A 16,859-nucleotide genomic window follows, 5' to 3' on the forward strand; every position below is an offset into this window, starting at 1 on the left:
CTCATACTATTTACAAAAAGTATGATGTTCTCTGTTGGCAAGATTGCACATCTGCTTCCTAAAACCAGTACTTGAAGCAACACTGATCAGAATGGAGAATTCACAGTGATAAAAGGGAAAAAAACCCATGAAATAAAGGCTGGGATCCTTGAACAAGGTTGATTACACTGCTGCTTCAGAAGTTTTAAAACTTAAAAACAATACTTTTAACTTTTCATTTGTGGTGAAAGTCTTAAGGTCCATTAATTAGGGATTGCTCCCAATCATACAATAATCATAGAGATAGCAACTGCAGCTTGTTATGTCTACAACCCAGACTGCATTGATCATATGTTCAAAATGGATCAGTGAAACCCAACAGTTTTAAACTACATAGATTTTTGTTTCCATCATAAGGAATCATAAGCTTAAATCCCTCTTGATGACTATAGTCAGAATAAGGGTATTTTTCATTAACAAATATTAAACTACTGCATGCAAGTTTCTTGCTGGCCTCAAGGGGAAGATAAAATGGCTTAAGCATCAGGTGCCTACTATGTGCCAGACATACTAAATTATAGTAGAATTTATAAGAAGGATTTAAAGAAATGGGGGGAAGAGTCCCTGCTCTAATCTCTAATGGAGATAATATGTAAAATCTATGTGCAATCTAGATAACATTCTGGATGAAAAAGATAAAGGGGGTGATACTACCTTTATCTTTATTGCTGTGTACCTCGTGATAATGGATCTGTAGTAAAAAACTTGCAAATATTTCAGAAAACATTTTAAATATTCCTTGTGTTTTCTCTACCATTTTATAAATGAAGTGTGTAAAACTGACTTCAAGCAGAAATATTTGAATTTATGCAAGTTTGTCCTTTAAACTTTATCAGTGCTACCCTGGTTAAAAACCACACAGGTCAGGCCCAATTACTTAGATTTGTTTTAGCTTTAGAATTTCGAAACAAGCATTTCTATATTAGGGGGAAAGGCATATTCCTCAAAAAGTTATGATTTATTTTATCCTTAAGTTATATAGTCTTTAATATTTGAAGGAAGCAATGACAGACTGTAGGAGTTGTACTGGTTTAAATTTGAGATTTCATAGGATCATTCCTTTAGAACTGGATATTGCCTCTCTACTTTCTCCTCTTCCCATCCCCTCCTTCCCTTCCCCTTCCCCTTTTTACAGATGAGAAAACTGAGACTCTGGGAAGTTGGTACTCGGGATAACACTGGTAAGTGTCAGAAGCAGTACTTGAAACCAAGTCCTTCATGACTACAGAATTACTGAGGGGGTTTTTTCTGTTAATCTAGATTGGTTACTGTTTTTCAATTTAGTTTTTAGAGATTTGAGAGGTTGCTTGGGAGTCACAGGTCACACAGCCAGTAATGTATCAGGAGAACTGTGCAAAAGAAGCTTCCATGCTTCTTTTGTTTCTCACCTGTTTAATCACTGAGAGAACCTGAGGATCTTACCCTCCCAATAATCTTTTTTCTCTTCATCTTTTTTTGGAAGTGCTAATTCCTGTCTCTTTGCCTCCTTACTCTCTTCAGTCAAACTATGACCTGGGAAACCTAGTTTTAAAAAGCCAAGGTCTCCCATAGCATCTAGGGCCATCTCCAGTTGTACTCATCCATAACTGGTCACTGGACCCAGATGGTTCCAGAGGAGAAAGTGAGCCCTATCTTGCCCTCACTTGCATGACAGGGCATCATCTCCCTGATGACATGTTCTTTGAGAATGAAGGACAATAATCAGGGAGAACTAGTCAGGCTCCTAGATAAAGAACTGGAAAATAAGGACCTTAGAGTTTTCAGTTAGTTCAAGTCATTTTATAGAAGAGGGAAAAAAATGCAGAATTGTGACTAAATCTAGCTAATAAAAATATTTTTGCCCAATTATATTAAAAAAATTTTTAAGTCTTTTTTAAAATTTTGAATTCCAGCCCTCCTTTGTCTTGCCCCTTCCTGAGATAGTAAGCAAGCTGATATAGACATGTCCAATTATGTAGAACATATTGCCATATTTTGTGAAGGAAGTAAGGTGGGTGAAAAAAACTGCTTTAATCTGCATTAAGACTGTCAGTTCTTAGGGCAGTTAGGTGGTGCAATGGATAAAGCACTGGCCTTGGAGTCAGGAGTACCTAGGTTCAAATCTGGTCTCAGACACTTAATAATTACCTAGCTGTGTGGCCTTGGGCAAGCCACTTAACCCCGTTTGCCTTGCAAAAACCTAAAAAAAAAATCTCTTTGGAATATAAATCTAGAATTGTTATTGTAAAGCTAGCTTTTATACCTACAATGGCAAGCTCTTTTTAACAAATAATTTTAATTTTTTTGCCTTTTTATTATGTAAATAGTGTTTTTATTTTTTCAAGAACATGTAAAGATAGTTTTCAACATTTGTTTTCATAAGATTTTGAGTTCAAAATTTTTTCACCTCCCCCTTCCATTCCCTCTCCCCAAGATGACAAGCAATCTGATATAGATATAACGTGATTTTAAAAGATAACGTTTTGTAAAATAAACAAAATGGAGGAATAGGAGGAAGTATCAAATCCTATCTCTCCTACAACTACTATAACAATTTTAAGAAGAATGCCAGATTGAATAGTGATTAGCAAATCAAAGGACAAAATACAGGGAGTGATCTTTTCATCTCAAGATCCTAAATTTGACCTACAAGCAAGGGACCAGAAGAAATTTTAAGAGGTGTAAATTGGTATCATGGACTCAGCACCCACAGATTTAGGCTAGGCAAGAAGCACTAGGCAGGCCAGAGCTGATTTTAGACAACCTCCTAGCCCAGATTAGGAATTTGGCATCAGAAAGACCTGGGATTGTTTAATCTGTCTCAGACACTAATCATATGATTCTGGGTTAGTCACTTAACATCCATCTGCTCCAGTTTCTTCTATAAATAATAGCACCTATCTCAAGGTGGTTGTGAGGATAAAATAAGCTAATATTTTTGTAAATTTTGCAAATTATGAAGTACAATATAAATGTTGTTTTATTAAGTGTGACAAAACAAGATTAAGAGCTATTTTAAGATCAGAGATACTCAAGTATGAAAGGCAAAATAATTCTAAACGATGTGTAAAGACATAGCTTACCCATAAGATCAATTAGAATTCCCAGAAAAAAAAATTTTAAAATGAGTTAAAATGGTATTATAAATTGAATGATAAAAGGGGAAAGGATTGAAAAAACAAATGAGAATAATAGAGGAGAGACTTAGAAAATTAACTTATTGAAAGCTTATTAAATAGCTACAAAAAATTTCCCAAGGAGAAGATTCTCTGAAAACTATAATTAGAATGCCTGAAAGCAAGAACCAAAAATAGAGCCTAAATATATTTCAAGAACTCATGACAGAAAACTGCCAAGATTTTATAGAATGACAAGGCAAAGTGAAAAATAGAATCCACTAGTTCCAGCCTGAAACCCAATTTTCACATATGATTTAGCAGCCACCATTCTAAAGAAGCAGAGAATTAGGAATGCAATATTTTGTCTTCTAATGGAAGAAGATGGGAATACTAACATAAGAACCATAATATCAGAATTTGTAGCAGGAATCAAATAAGATAGTGGGTCTGGGAGAGATTTTTCATTAAGTTTTGATGATAAAAAATGAAAGGAAAAAGTAAGAAGTGAAAAGGTATGGACTGGGGAACAAAGGAGCAGAAAGAGTATATAAATGGAAACAAATGAAAGATTTGGGGAAGTAGGCATCATTTGGACCTTATTTTGATAGAAAAGGAAACAGAACCAGAACAATTTATACTTAGTATATAGATATATAAGTATATATAGAATATATGTGTGTGTGTGTATATATATGTGTGTGTGTATATATATATATATATGCTACATTGTTACTTTATTTTTTAGGTTTTTGTAAGGCAAACGGGATTAAGTGGCTTGCCCAAGGCCACACAGCTAGGTAATTATTAAGTGTCTGAGACCAGATTTGAACCTAGGTACTCCTGACTCCAAGGCCAGTGCTTTATCCACTACGCCACCTGGACATCCCTACAGTGTTACTTTTTAATGTAATATATTTATACATGTATGTTAGCATTAGATTATATACAAACGTGTATATTCTGTTTCCTCAACATAAACATGCACATATATTTACTCATCTAGATATATGTTCTATTTTTATTTCATAAGCATTGCATATATACATATATGCAGAATATATTCTTATCTATATATATATTGCTATATGAATGCATCTATAATAATATATACAGAGTATATATTATTATAGGTGTATACAGAGTAAATATGTGTGTGTGTATATATATATAGGCTAACAGAGTATATGTGTGTGTATAAAATCATACTGACAGGTTGAAAGGTAACAACAATGTAACCTCTCAAAACTCTTCAAAATAAGAATGAGGCTAAGACACCAAAACCCTTGAGCTGATAAACAGCAGAGAAGACCAATGCTCAGATCCCTAACATCATTCTTCAGCACCTCTTCAGTCACTAACACCCCATTCTGGCATGGGAGTGGTACCATTCAGCCATTTTTTTGCTGCTGCCGCAGTCTTGACCAATATGCCCAACACCCTGAACACACACATACACCCTTGCTCTAATTATGTCAACAAGCAATGGAACCCAAATGCTGTTCTTTCTCATCCCCACCTTATACTGTGAAGAGGTAGACACATAGGAAAGCAGAATCAAGCTCTGTCTAGGATTACACTAAATAAATACACACACAAATTACACACATACTAAATAAAACAAAGTAATGCTCATCCAGAGAGAGCTGGAATATGGAACTGGACCAAGGTGTCAGAGTGTGTGGGTCTACTAGATTTTATGGAAAGGGGCATGACATCCAACTGGGGCCAATTCTGTCCAGAGAGAAGTCATTTGGGACAGGGATTGAAAGGTCAGTATATAGTGAATTTCCCAAAATGGGGAATTCTTAAGAGCTAGACTGAGATAGCTTTGAGGCTCAGACCTTGGGAAATCCATCATCAAAGGCAAAATAATAAAATGAAAGGGAAAGGGATATCTTTGCAAAGATCTCAGTAGGAAAAAGAAAACTTTAAAAAAATGAATATAAGCAAAGAAATAAAAAATAAGGAAGAAAGATTGCTTCTTGGACACTAAATAGGCAAAACAGCTCTGAATAAATATTGGAAGACAAAGGAAAATGACTGAACACCTAAGACACAAAAGGACTATGTATATTCCCAAAAGGACATGGAAGCACAAGTCTGAACTCAGTTCAAAAGAGAAATGGGTATCATGAAAGCAGAATTTATGACCTATACAGCAGAAATAATTTTTACAATAGGAAAGTCTTGAATCCCTGCTCATAGTACTCTCTAAAGAAATAGAAGACATCTGATTTCCCTTCCCTTCTGTGAATTTCTATTTCCAGCTTGCAAAAAACCCAAAGATCATTAATGTTAAAAGTCAAGGAAAACACATTGACCATGAAGATAGAATGCAAATAACTTAAGAATTGGAGTTCTCCCAGAACACAAAATCAAAAAACTTGAATACCATATATACAGAAATAATGATGAAAGCTTGCCCAGAACATAAGCAAGTGCCTATCTAAAGAATCCATAGATGATTTCTGGGGTGGGAAAGGAAAAAGGAATAAACCCCTGTTACAAATTCCAAGACATATGCTGGTTAAATTGAACAATTCTAATGACAAAGCAACAAATTCTGCAAGCAATTAGGAGAGGCACCTTCATATATATATATATGTATATATACATATATACATATATATATGTAATTATAAAAGATAATTCAAATAACAAAAATCTTCTGCACTCAGCTGAAATCAGAAGAGGAAATGAAATATGTTTCAAAGAACCAAGGAGCTCAAAATTCATTTCAAAGTGACATACCCTGCATATCTGAGTCTAATAAAAAAAAGATGGATCTCAATAAAAGAAAGGAATTTGAAGCATTTTTTAAAGATAAAATGATTTGCTTCATCAACATCCAAGACAACAGAAAAACAAGTAAACCAATATAGCAAAGAAGACATAAGAAAATAATTTGTAGTAAAAGAAAATGTAATAGTATATTATTTGTAAATATAATAAATTTTTAAGGTTAAGTATGTAAATATGTTTATAATTCACAATTACAAATATATTAGTTATATAAATATACAAGATATATCAGTTACAAACTATCACATACAATGTATCATTTACTTATAGATTATAAGGCATATAATATATATCATATTTATATATAAATAACAATAAAGAAATAGAAAAGAAATATAAGAGGAAAAATAAAAAGAGAAAGATGGCAATAATGAAACAACAAAATAATACAGAGGAATCATTAAGAGTTTTTCTAAAAGAACACAAGGAGGGGTAACTAGGTGACACAGTGAATAGAGCACTGGTCCTAAAGTCAGAAGTACCCAAGTTCAAATCCTGCCTCAGACACTAAATAATTACCTAGCTGTGTGACCTTGGGCAAGACACTTAACCCCACTGCCTTGCAAAAAAAAAAACACAAGGAGACAAAGGTGAAAATAGAATTTAAATAGAAATGATAGCAGAGAGCCGACATTTCCTTAGAAGAAGAGTGGCTTGTGGAGAGTGAGTAAGGTGGCAAAGGGGCAGATTAAAATGGGGAAAATGGGAAAACTCAATTCAGTGGTAGAAGTTCCTGCTAAAGACTAGTCCCATAAATAGAGATTCTTTAACAGAAAATGGAGTCGTTCAGTGTAGGGAGCTGATGTTTAGAGAGATTACTACCTCAAAAAAAAGTTCTGCTTCCATAGTATCTAGCCTTAGGAAGAGAATTGGAGAACAAGAGACTTTAAGGTGTAGGAGGGCATGGTTTTGTGAAAGAATGTGTGCATGATTTTGTGTGTGTGTGTGTGTGTGTGTGTGTGTGTGAGAGAGAGAGAGAGAGAGAGAAAATGGGGAGAAGTGCTCATAGGACTCTCAGAGGGTAGTAAAGAACTATACAATCAGGGACATAGAAAAACTTCTCCATCTTATGTTAATACTTTACCCTTTCTAACTTCAGGAATTGATGCTTTTAAGGTTGAGACACAGCAGAAGAAAAGGAAGGAAGGAGTCAATATCTATGATAGAAATAGAAACAGTTTAGAAGAAACTCAAGACAGTAATGTTATAGTTATTTTAATTCCATGAATGAGGGCTATCCTTGTGTGGATCAGAAGGGAGTCAGAATAATCATCTCTAATCTCTTCTTCCATCCTTCTCCAAGAGAGACTTTAAATCTTGCCTGTCATTAGTAATGGGGGGAAGGAGGATCCCAAACTCTATATTCAAGCTGGGGACAGGGATCTAATGGAATCTGCCAGCTCAGTTCATGTCTCCCCAGAGTCTTTTCCTTCAGCAACCTGAATTATAGTTGAACTCTGCCACCTAACGTTCCCTCTAGAAGCTTCAAGTCCTAAATACTCAAAGTAACTCAAAACTTGAAAAGTCTTGCAGAGATTTGAAGAAGGCTTGACTTCTCTCCATTTTCCAACCCCATCCCAACCCTCACACAGGGTATGATATTCATCTCCACTATAAGGAAAGAGTTATATGAGAATCATGAAGCAAAGAGTAAACATCTAGAATAAAAGTGGAAGAACATTAATGAAAAGTAAAAGGAAATTTTTTAAAGCTATAAAAATTTGCAGAGGGAATTTTAGTTGACAGAGAAAAGAGATTTATATAATTAGAAAAGAGAAAAGAATAAATTAAGCAAAACTCAAAACCAAGGAAAAGGTTGACAAACTGAAGGGGTGGGGGAAGATAAGGGGAATAAGACTGCATTAAAATCAAGTAACTAAAAAGACAAACAAAATACTGTGTTTGCAAAGGAAAATTTCAATTTAGATAAACATCATGAGACAAGTGAAGACAAATATAAACTTCTTAATTTTAAATATAAATGGATTAAACAATCTGATAAAATAAAAATGAATGGCAACTGAACAAAAAACCAAAATGCGACACAGTTGCTTGGAGCTAAGTTCAAACCTATTTGAATAGTAGGTTACTTTGTAGATAAACTCTACCCAGTGTCCAGAACTTGATTAAAATGTAATTGAAAAATACTTAACAAAATAAAAATATAATTAAACACAATGTTAATATGCGGTTTCCTAAACCAATATGAGAACAGCAGAGATCCTTATGGTCAGTTTAGTGATCTCAGTTTCTATTTGAGTTTGACATCACTGGCATATAGGCATATAGAAAACATACCTAAAAAGCAAAAGCTGAAGGGCTGGAACAAAATTTACTTTTTTATCAGATGAGTTCAAAAAAAAAAAGGAAGAGTTTTAATTATGCTGCCAAATGAAGCAAAAACAAAAAACTCATCCCATAAAAAGAGATAGACAACGAAACTGTATTTTACTGAAAGGAACCATAGACATTAAACAAATAATGTTCCAAATGTTTAAGCATCTAAATTCATAAGTTACACTGGGGGCATACCTCAAGACTTCAATATCATTTTCTCAATTTCAGATCAGTACTAGGGAAGATGAACAAAAGGAGAAATGAGACGTGGTGTCTTCTAAATTGGCTTGCTAAAAAATAGATGTATTTCTCAAAATCACATGGAATTTTTATGAAAGCTGAGCATGTATATTATTAGGGCATAAATACAAGAAAAAAGGTAGAAATAGTAATCATTCTTTTCAGACTATGATGCAATATAAAATAGTAACCAATCATAATTTGAGCAATATTCTCCAACCATTTCATTTTTCCTATGTGAATTACATAGATAAAGATCTGAAGAGACCCTTTCACATACTATAAACAGGAACAACCAGAGAACTTCACAATCTAGGAGGAATTCTCCTATTTGGATGTTGTATGGGACATAATCCATGAATGGAAAGTGAATTAAAATTTCTTATATAGCACCTCCCATGTATCAGGTATTGTGCTAAGCAAATATCTCATTTGATCTTCACATCCTCTGAGAAGTAGATTATTTACAGTTGAGGAAACTGATAAAGGCAAACAACTTTGAAAGACATATACATCCCTTTTTTCATACCTCATTTAATAGTGATAACCAAAGGATTATTGAACAAAGTTATTACCATTAGGCAGTCATATGTGACTTTAAAATAAGCATGGGAATCAACTTTTTGTAGTAAAATATTTAAGGTTTAGATTGTGCTTAAGCAAACCAAATGCCTTTTTGATTTAGAACATTTTTTCACTTAACTTTTTTTCAATTGATTAGTCATTTTCAATATGAGGAATTATGATTAAGGGAAAAGAAAGAAAAGGAAAGAAATACATATGAGAAATTTTTTTAAAAGTGAATGTAGGGGGTGGCTAGGTGGCGCAGTGGATAGAATACTGGCCTTGGAGTCAGGAGTACCCGAGTTCAAATCCAGCCTCAGACACTTAATAATTACCTAGCTGTGTAGACTTGGGCAAACCACTTAACCCCATTGTCTTGCAATAACTAAAAAAAAAAGATGAATGTAACCAGTCCTGGAGTCAGGAGTGCCTGAGTTTAAATCTGACCTCAGATACTTAATAATTACTTAGCTGTGTGACCTAAGGCAAGTCACTTAACCCCATTGCCTTAAGTAAATTTAAAAAAATTTTTTAAGTGAATGGAATATTTATTTAAATTCTAAAGAGTTTTGTTTGAGTCTTTGTGTTTGTGTGTGTGTGTGTGTGTGTGTGTTTCTTCTCTGAATGGTGATAGCATTGTCAATAGCCAGTCTAATAGGGTTGTCCTAGCTCTCTGTACTGCTGAGAGCTAGTTATTAGTACATAAATCTTGATAGCATTTATTTCTTCCTCAGAACATTGCCATACTTTGATCATTTATCAATTGGGGAATAATTCTTATTCTGATAAATTTGACTTATTTATTTGTGTGTGTGTATGTATATATATATATATTTCAGAAATGAGATCTTTATCAGAGAAACATCAAAGCTTTTTATCCTGCTTTCCCTAATTTGAGCTTAATTGGTTTTATTTGTGCAAAAATTTATGAATATTATGCAATCAGTATTCATTTTCTTCTTGGGAACTGCTCTCATTTGTCTTCTTTAGTCATAAACTCTTCCCCCATATATAGATATGACAAGTAAATTTCTTCCATGATCCACTAATTTGCTTATGATATCACCCTTTATATCTAAATCCTTGACCTATTTTGAGCTTATCTTACTACAAGGTATAAGATGTTTGTCTACTAAGTGTTTGCCAAACTACTTTCTAATTTTCCCAAGAGTTTTTATCCAATAGTGGGCTCTTGTTCCAATAACTGAGATCTCTGAGTTTACCAATTACTTGATTGCTTTATTTATTTGCTTTTATATTTTGTATACCCAATCTGCTCTGCTGATCAACCACTTTTTCTTATTCAGTACCAAATAAGATTTTATAATATAGTTTACAATTTTTCAATATAGTTTAAGAAGTGATATTGTGGGTGGCTAGGTGGTGCAGTGGATAGAGCACCAGCCCTGGAGTCAGGAGTACCTGAGTTCAAATCCAACTTCACTTAATAATTACCTAGCTGTTTGTCCTTGGGCAAGCCACTTAATCCCATTGCCTTGCAAAAACTTAAAAAAAAATGATATTGCTCTTTTCTTCCTTTTTTTTATTGCTTCCCTTCATATTCTTGACCTTTTATTTTTCCAGATGAATTTTGTTATGATTTCTATTAGGTTCTATAAAGTAATTCCTTGTTAATTTGATTGCCATAGCACTATGGTAAAAAAAAATGAGAATGTTAATTTAGGTAGTATTGTCATTTTGGGGGCAGATAGATGGCACAGTGAATAGAGTGCCAGGCCTGGAGTTATGAAGATCCATGTTCATTAGTTCGAACCTCAGACACTTACTAGTTGTGTGACCCTGGGCAAGTCACTTAACCTTATTTGCCTCAGTTTTCTCATTTGTAGAATAAACTACAGAAGGAAATGGAAAACCACTCTAGTATCTTTACAAAGAAAACCCAAAATAAGGTCATAAAGAGTCAGACATGATTAAAATGATTGAACAACATTGCCAATTTTAAAAATATTATTTTTTCCAATTACATTCAAAGATAGTTTTCATCATTCATTTTTTGTAAGCTTCTGAGTTCCACATTTTTCTACCACCCTACTATCCCTCCCCCCTCCCTATGGCAGCAAATAATTTGATATATACATGTGCAATTGTGTTTAACATATTTCCATATGAATCTTGCTGTTAAAAAAAGCAGAATTAAAGGTTTGAAAAAATGAGAAAAAAAGGAAAAAATATAAAAGAAGTTTGGTCCTGGAGTCAGGAGGACCTGAGTTCAAATTTGGCTTCAGACACTTAATAATTACCTAGCTGTGAGGCCTTGTGCAAGTCATTTAACCCTCATTGCCTTGCAAAAAAACAAACAAAAAAAAATGAACACTGTATGCTTTGCCCTGTATTCAGTCTTCATAGCTTTTGTTCTGGATGTGGATGACATTTTCCATCACGAATTTCTTAGAATTGTCCTTGATCATAATTATTAGCAATAATAATAAGCTCTTTGAGGTTATAAAATAATTTTCTTTAATCCTGTCATCTCTAGTTACCAGTATAGTATCTTCTGTTTAGCAGGTGCTTTAATAAGGTGTTTAATGGTGAAGAAAAAAATTTTCTTGATTACTGAACTGCTCAGAGGAGCAGAGTCCATCATAGCTGATCATCTCACAGTGTTGCTGTTAATTTGTACAATGTGCTCCTGGTTTTGTTCACATCATTCAGCATCAATTCATGTAAGTCTTTCCAGGCTTTGCTGAAGTCTGCCCACTTAAGATTTCTTACAGAGCAATAGTACTCCATCACGTTCATATACCATAATTTGCTCACTATTTCCCAGTTGATGGTCATCTCCTCAATTTCCAATTCTTTGCCACTAAAAAATAGCTGCTAAAATATTTTTGTTGGTGAGGGTCTTTTTCCTTTTTTATGATCTTTTTGGGATACAGGCCTAGTAATTGTGTTCATTTAATTCTTGTAAGGGTCTTGGAAGATAGTCTACCAAATATTTTATACTATTTATAGTTATTTTAAATGAAATTTCTCTTTCAGTCTCTTCCTTCTAGGTTTTATTGGAAATAGAAATGATGATGATTTGTGTGAGTTTATCTTATATCCTGCAACTTTGTTTAAGTTATTAATTTCATTTAGATTTTTTTAGCTGACTCAGGTTTTCTAAATAAATTTTGGTTCCCCATCAAGGTATCATGCTTTCTAATAGCACGGTGGAGGTGAAACTCTTGCTCTAATGTGGTAGATGTGTTTACCTGGAAGAAAAAGGATCCCTTAGTTGACTTTGCATGATTCTGTTTCACCAGGATAAGGGTAAGGAAGAATCTTTATTTGGCCACTGTGGAAGAATGGGGCAGCTCTAAAGAGGTCTGTCTCTAAACGTTCCTCTCTTCCAAACTTCCCTCTTACTGTAGAGGGTACCACCATCCTCTTAGACCCCAGGATTCACAACCTAGATGTTATCTTTGACTTCCCATTAGCTCTTATTCCCTCCCCCATCATAACCAATCTGTTACCAAAGTTTGCCGATTTCATTTTTGCAATGTCTCTTAAATACACTCACTTCTCTCCCTCATCTTTTTGATACCATCACTATCCTGGTGCAGGGTCCTTGCCCCCTCACACCCAGGCTAGTGTAGTAGCTTGCTGACACTGGCCTCTTGGCTGTTCCACAAAAAAAAACACTCTCTCTCTCGGCTTTGGGCATTCCCTCTGCCTGCCCCTCATGACTGAAGTGCTCTCCTTCCTATGCTCTCATTATGGATCTCCCTGACTTTCTTTAAGTTCCCATTAAAATCACTCTTCCTACAGGAAGTCTTTCTCAATCATCTTAATTCTAGTGCCTTCTCTGTATCAATTATTGCCCATTTCCCCTGTATATAGTTTATTGTTTGCTTATCTCTTCCACTAGATTTCGAGTTCTTTGAGGTCAGAGGCTGTCCTTTGCCTTTCCTTTATCTTCTGCACTTAGCACAGTAGTGTTGACACAGTAGGTGCTTAAATAATGCATGTTTGTCCTTCATTTTCAAAGAAGACCACAACATCAGGGAGGTGATGCCATGACAAGCAGGTGAATTGGATTTTAGTGAGGGGCTGCTGTGTTAAGTCACCATCCTCCCTTTTTCCTCCAGAGCCATCTGGGAAGTAGCCAAATATGAATCAGGTCAGCTGGAGATAACCCTGGATGCAAAGCAATCAGGATTTAGTGACTTGCCCAAGGTCACATAGCCAATAAGAGTCAAGTGTTTGGGGGCAGCTAGGCAGTGCAGGGGATAGAGCACAGGTCCTAGATTCAGGAGGACCTGAGTTCAAATCTGAACTCAGATACTTAATAATTACCTAGCTGTGTGACCTTGGGCAAATCACTTAACCCCATTGACTTGCAAAAACCTTAAAAAAAAAATCAAGTGTTTGAGGCTGGATTTGAACTTCCCTCCTCCTGACTCCAAGGCCAGTGCTCCATCCACTGGGTCACCTAGCAATGCATATCAACTAACTGACTAGTAAAAAGGGTAAAGCTTTGGTATCATTCCAAGAGGGAATTCTCAGGGAAGAAGATGTTTTGACAGAAAAGCTTTGAGAGCAGCTTAGATACCGGGTCAGGTTGTGTGTGAGAGGATAGAGTTTTGACAGCTATTTGACTACAGATGACTATGATGGAAGATGAGGAATTACTGACTTTCAGAAGTGTTGGTGGAGAGGCCCTCATATTCTTGTAGTTGCTACTACTCATCATTACCACCTCACCACAATTTTGCATAAGGAAATCCACTGTAAACTGCAATAGTGTCATCACAGAAGTAGGGAGGGGGGCAGAGCCAAGATGGAGACAAGACAGGATCCTGTCTTAGGCTCTCTCATAAAACATATAAACTAAGAACTCTAACTAAATTTTTGAGAGGCAGAACCCACAGAGGGACACAGTGAGGCAGTTCTCCTACTCAAGGTAACCTGGAAAAGAGCAGAAAGGCTCTGCTCCCTGGGGTCGGAAGGGCGGCCTGCCAGAGGGGTGGCCCGCCAGAGCCAAAGAATTTCAGCCTCCTGGAGGTAGTCCCAGGACACTGGGAGCCACGGCTCACAGCAGTGGGGGAGTTTCCTGACCTACGCCCCAGGGAGCACCAAGCACAAATTGGAAGAACAGCAGGGGGACCTCTGCCAGAGTGAGCATGTGAAGCCCAGCCCTCAGGGCACACACCAAGCAACTTGGTCTTTTGGCAGCCCAGATCCAGGAACAAAAGCAGGTGGAGCAGGTAAGCAGGAGCCCCCAGGGCATGAGGCCATTGAACCTAGGGAGGGGAGTGAAAAGAGGCTGCCAAGCTCTGTCCTCTGTCCCTGGAACAGGACTCTGGGGCTCTGACCACATTCAGATCCTGATCGTAGTCTAGGCCCCCCATAGAACAGCAGGGCCTCCCCAACCTCACCCCATGGCAGAGGGGGGTGCATATGATCATTAACAGACCAGGAGGGAGGACAGAGCCTCACACATTGAGACCCTTGTGGGAGTGTCCCAAAAGCCCAGGAAGCACCCCCAAAACAGACTAAGGCTGGGAAAATGAGCAAGCAGAGAAACAAGAGGAACACCATTGAGAAATCTTTTGCCTGTGAGTCCAAGAAGGATCAAAACATTCAGTCTGAAGATGAGGAAGCACAAGTTCCTGCATCTAAAAGACTCCAAGAAAAACAGAAATTGGCCTCAGGTTATGACAGAGCTCAAAAAAAGACTTTGAAAATCAAATGAGGGAGTTAGAAGAAAACCCGGGAAAAGAAATGAGAGAGATGCAGGAAAAACATGAAAATGAAGTCAGCAGCTTAGTCAAGGAAATCCAAAAAAATGCTGAAGAAAATAGCATGCTAAAAACCAGCATAGGTCAAATGGATAAAACAGTTCAAAAAGTTATTGAGGAGAAGAATGCCTTAAAAAGCAGAATTGGCCAGATGGAAAAAGAGATAAGAAAGCTCTCTGAGGAGAACAAACCCTTCAGACAAAGAATAGAACTCAGGGAGATTGATGAATTTACAAGCAATCAGGACTCAATACTTCAAAACCAAAAGAATGAAAAATTAGAAGAAAATGTGAAACATCTCATTAAAAAACAACTGATATGGAAAACAGATTTAGGAAAGATAATTTAAAAATTATTGGAATACCTGAAAGTCATGATCAGGAAAAGAGCCTTGACATCATTTTCAAAGAATTACTACAGGAAAATTGCCCTGATATCCTAGAAGCAGAGGGCAAAATAGAAATGGGGAGAATCCACAGATCCCCCCAAGAAAGAGATCCCAAAAAACCAACCCCCAGGAATATTATAGCCAAGTTCCAGAACTCCCAAGTCAAAGAGAAAATATTACAAGCAGCCAGAAGGACACAATTCAAATATCGTGGAGCTGCAGTCAGGATCACACAGGACTTAGCAGCAACTACATTAAGGGCTCATGGGACTTGGAATATAGTATTCTGGAAGGCAAGAGCACTTGGAATGCAACCAAGAATCAACTACCCAGCAAAACTGAATGTCCTCTTCCAGGGAAAAAGATGGACTTCAATGAACCAGGAGAATTTCAAATGTTCCTGTTGGAATGGCCAGAACTGAACAGAAGGTTTGATCTTCAAATACAAGACTCAGGTGAAGCATGGAGACTGGAGGAGAAGGGGAAAATATGAGGGACTTAATGATGATGAACTGCATGTATTCCTATATAGAAAAATGACACTGATAATACTCATGCCAACCTTCTCAATTAACAGAGCAGGTAGAAGGAGCTTTTATAGATGAAGTACAGGAGAAAGCTGAATTTGAAGATAAAATATGGTATAAAAATGGAGTCAATACAAAAAGGAAATATAATGGGAGAAAGAAAAAGGAGAGGGGGAATAGGCCAAGATATTTCATATAATAAAATTTTTCTTTATTTCAATGAGCTATTGCAATGATATGGAAGGAGGGAAGGCAAGGGGAATGAGGGAATCTTCACTATCATCAGAGGTGGCTAGGAGAGGAAATAGCATATATACTCAATGGGGTATAGACATCTGGAGTAAGAAGGAGGGGTGGGGCAGGAGGAAAGGGTGGGGATGTGAATGAAGGAGGAGAGGATGGACCATGGGGGGAGAGTGGTCAGATATAACATATTTTCTTTTTTACTTCTAGCAGGGGGCTGGAACTGGAAGGCCTGTCTGGGACCATAGGGCCAAGTGGATGCTGGGCCTAAGGGGTGGTATGGAGGCTCAGGGCCTCTTGGCCCCACGGCCAGGGATCTGTTTGCTGGGCCACTCAGCTACCCTACAGCAGAGTCAGAGTGAAAGGAGAGAGAGAAAATATAGTACATGGTAGTAGAGAAATACGAAAGGAGGGAGTTGTGATCAGCAATGGCAACAGTGGAAAAATATGGAAGTAACTTTTGCCATGGACTTATCATAAAGAATGTGATCCACCCACGACAGAGTTGGTGGTGTTGGAACACAGAACGAAGCACATTTTTTATTATTATTATTTTTTGGGGGGGTGCAGGGCAACTGGGGCTGGGTGGCCTGCCTGGGGCCGCATAGCAGAGTGATTGTTGGATGTCTGAGGCAGGATTTGGACCCAGGTGCTCCTGGCTTAAGGGCCAGTGCTCTGTCTGCCAACCAGCTGCCCCTGCTATTATTACTATTTTATTTTATTTTAGGTCTTTTTCTTCTTTTTTTGGTTTATGCAGGGCAGTGGGATTGGGGTGCCTTGCATGTCACACAGCTGGGTGATTGTTGGGTGTATGGGGCCAGATATGGGCTTGGGTGCTACTGGCTCCAGGGCTGGTGCTCCATCCACTGTGCCACCC

Source organism: Macrotis lagotis, chromosome X (genome assembly GCF_037893015.1).
Source record: "Macrotis lagotis isolate mMagLag1 chromosome X, bilby.v1.9.chrom.fasta, whole genome shotgun sequence".
Taxonomy (NCBI): domain Eukaryota; kingdom Metazoa; phylum Chordata; class Mammalia; order Peramelemorphia; family Peramelidae; genus Macrotis; species Macrotis lagotis.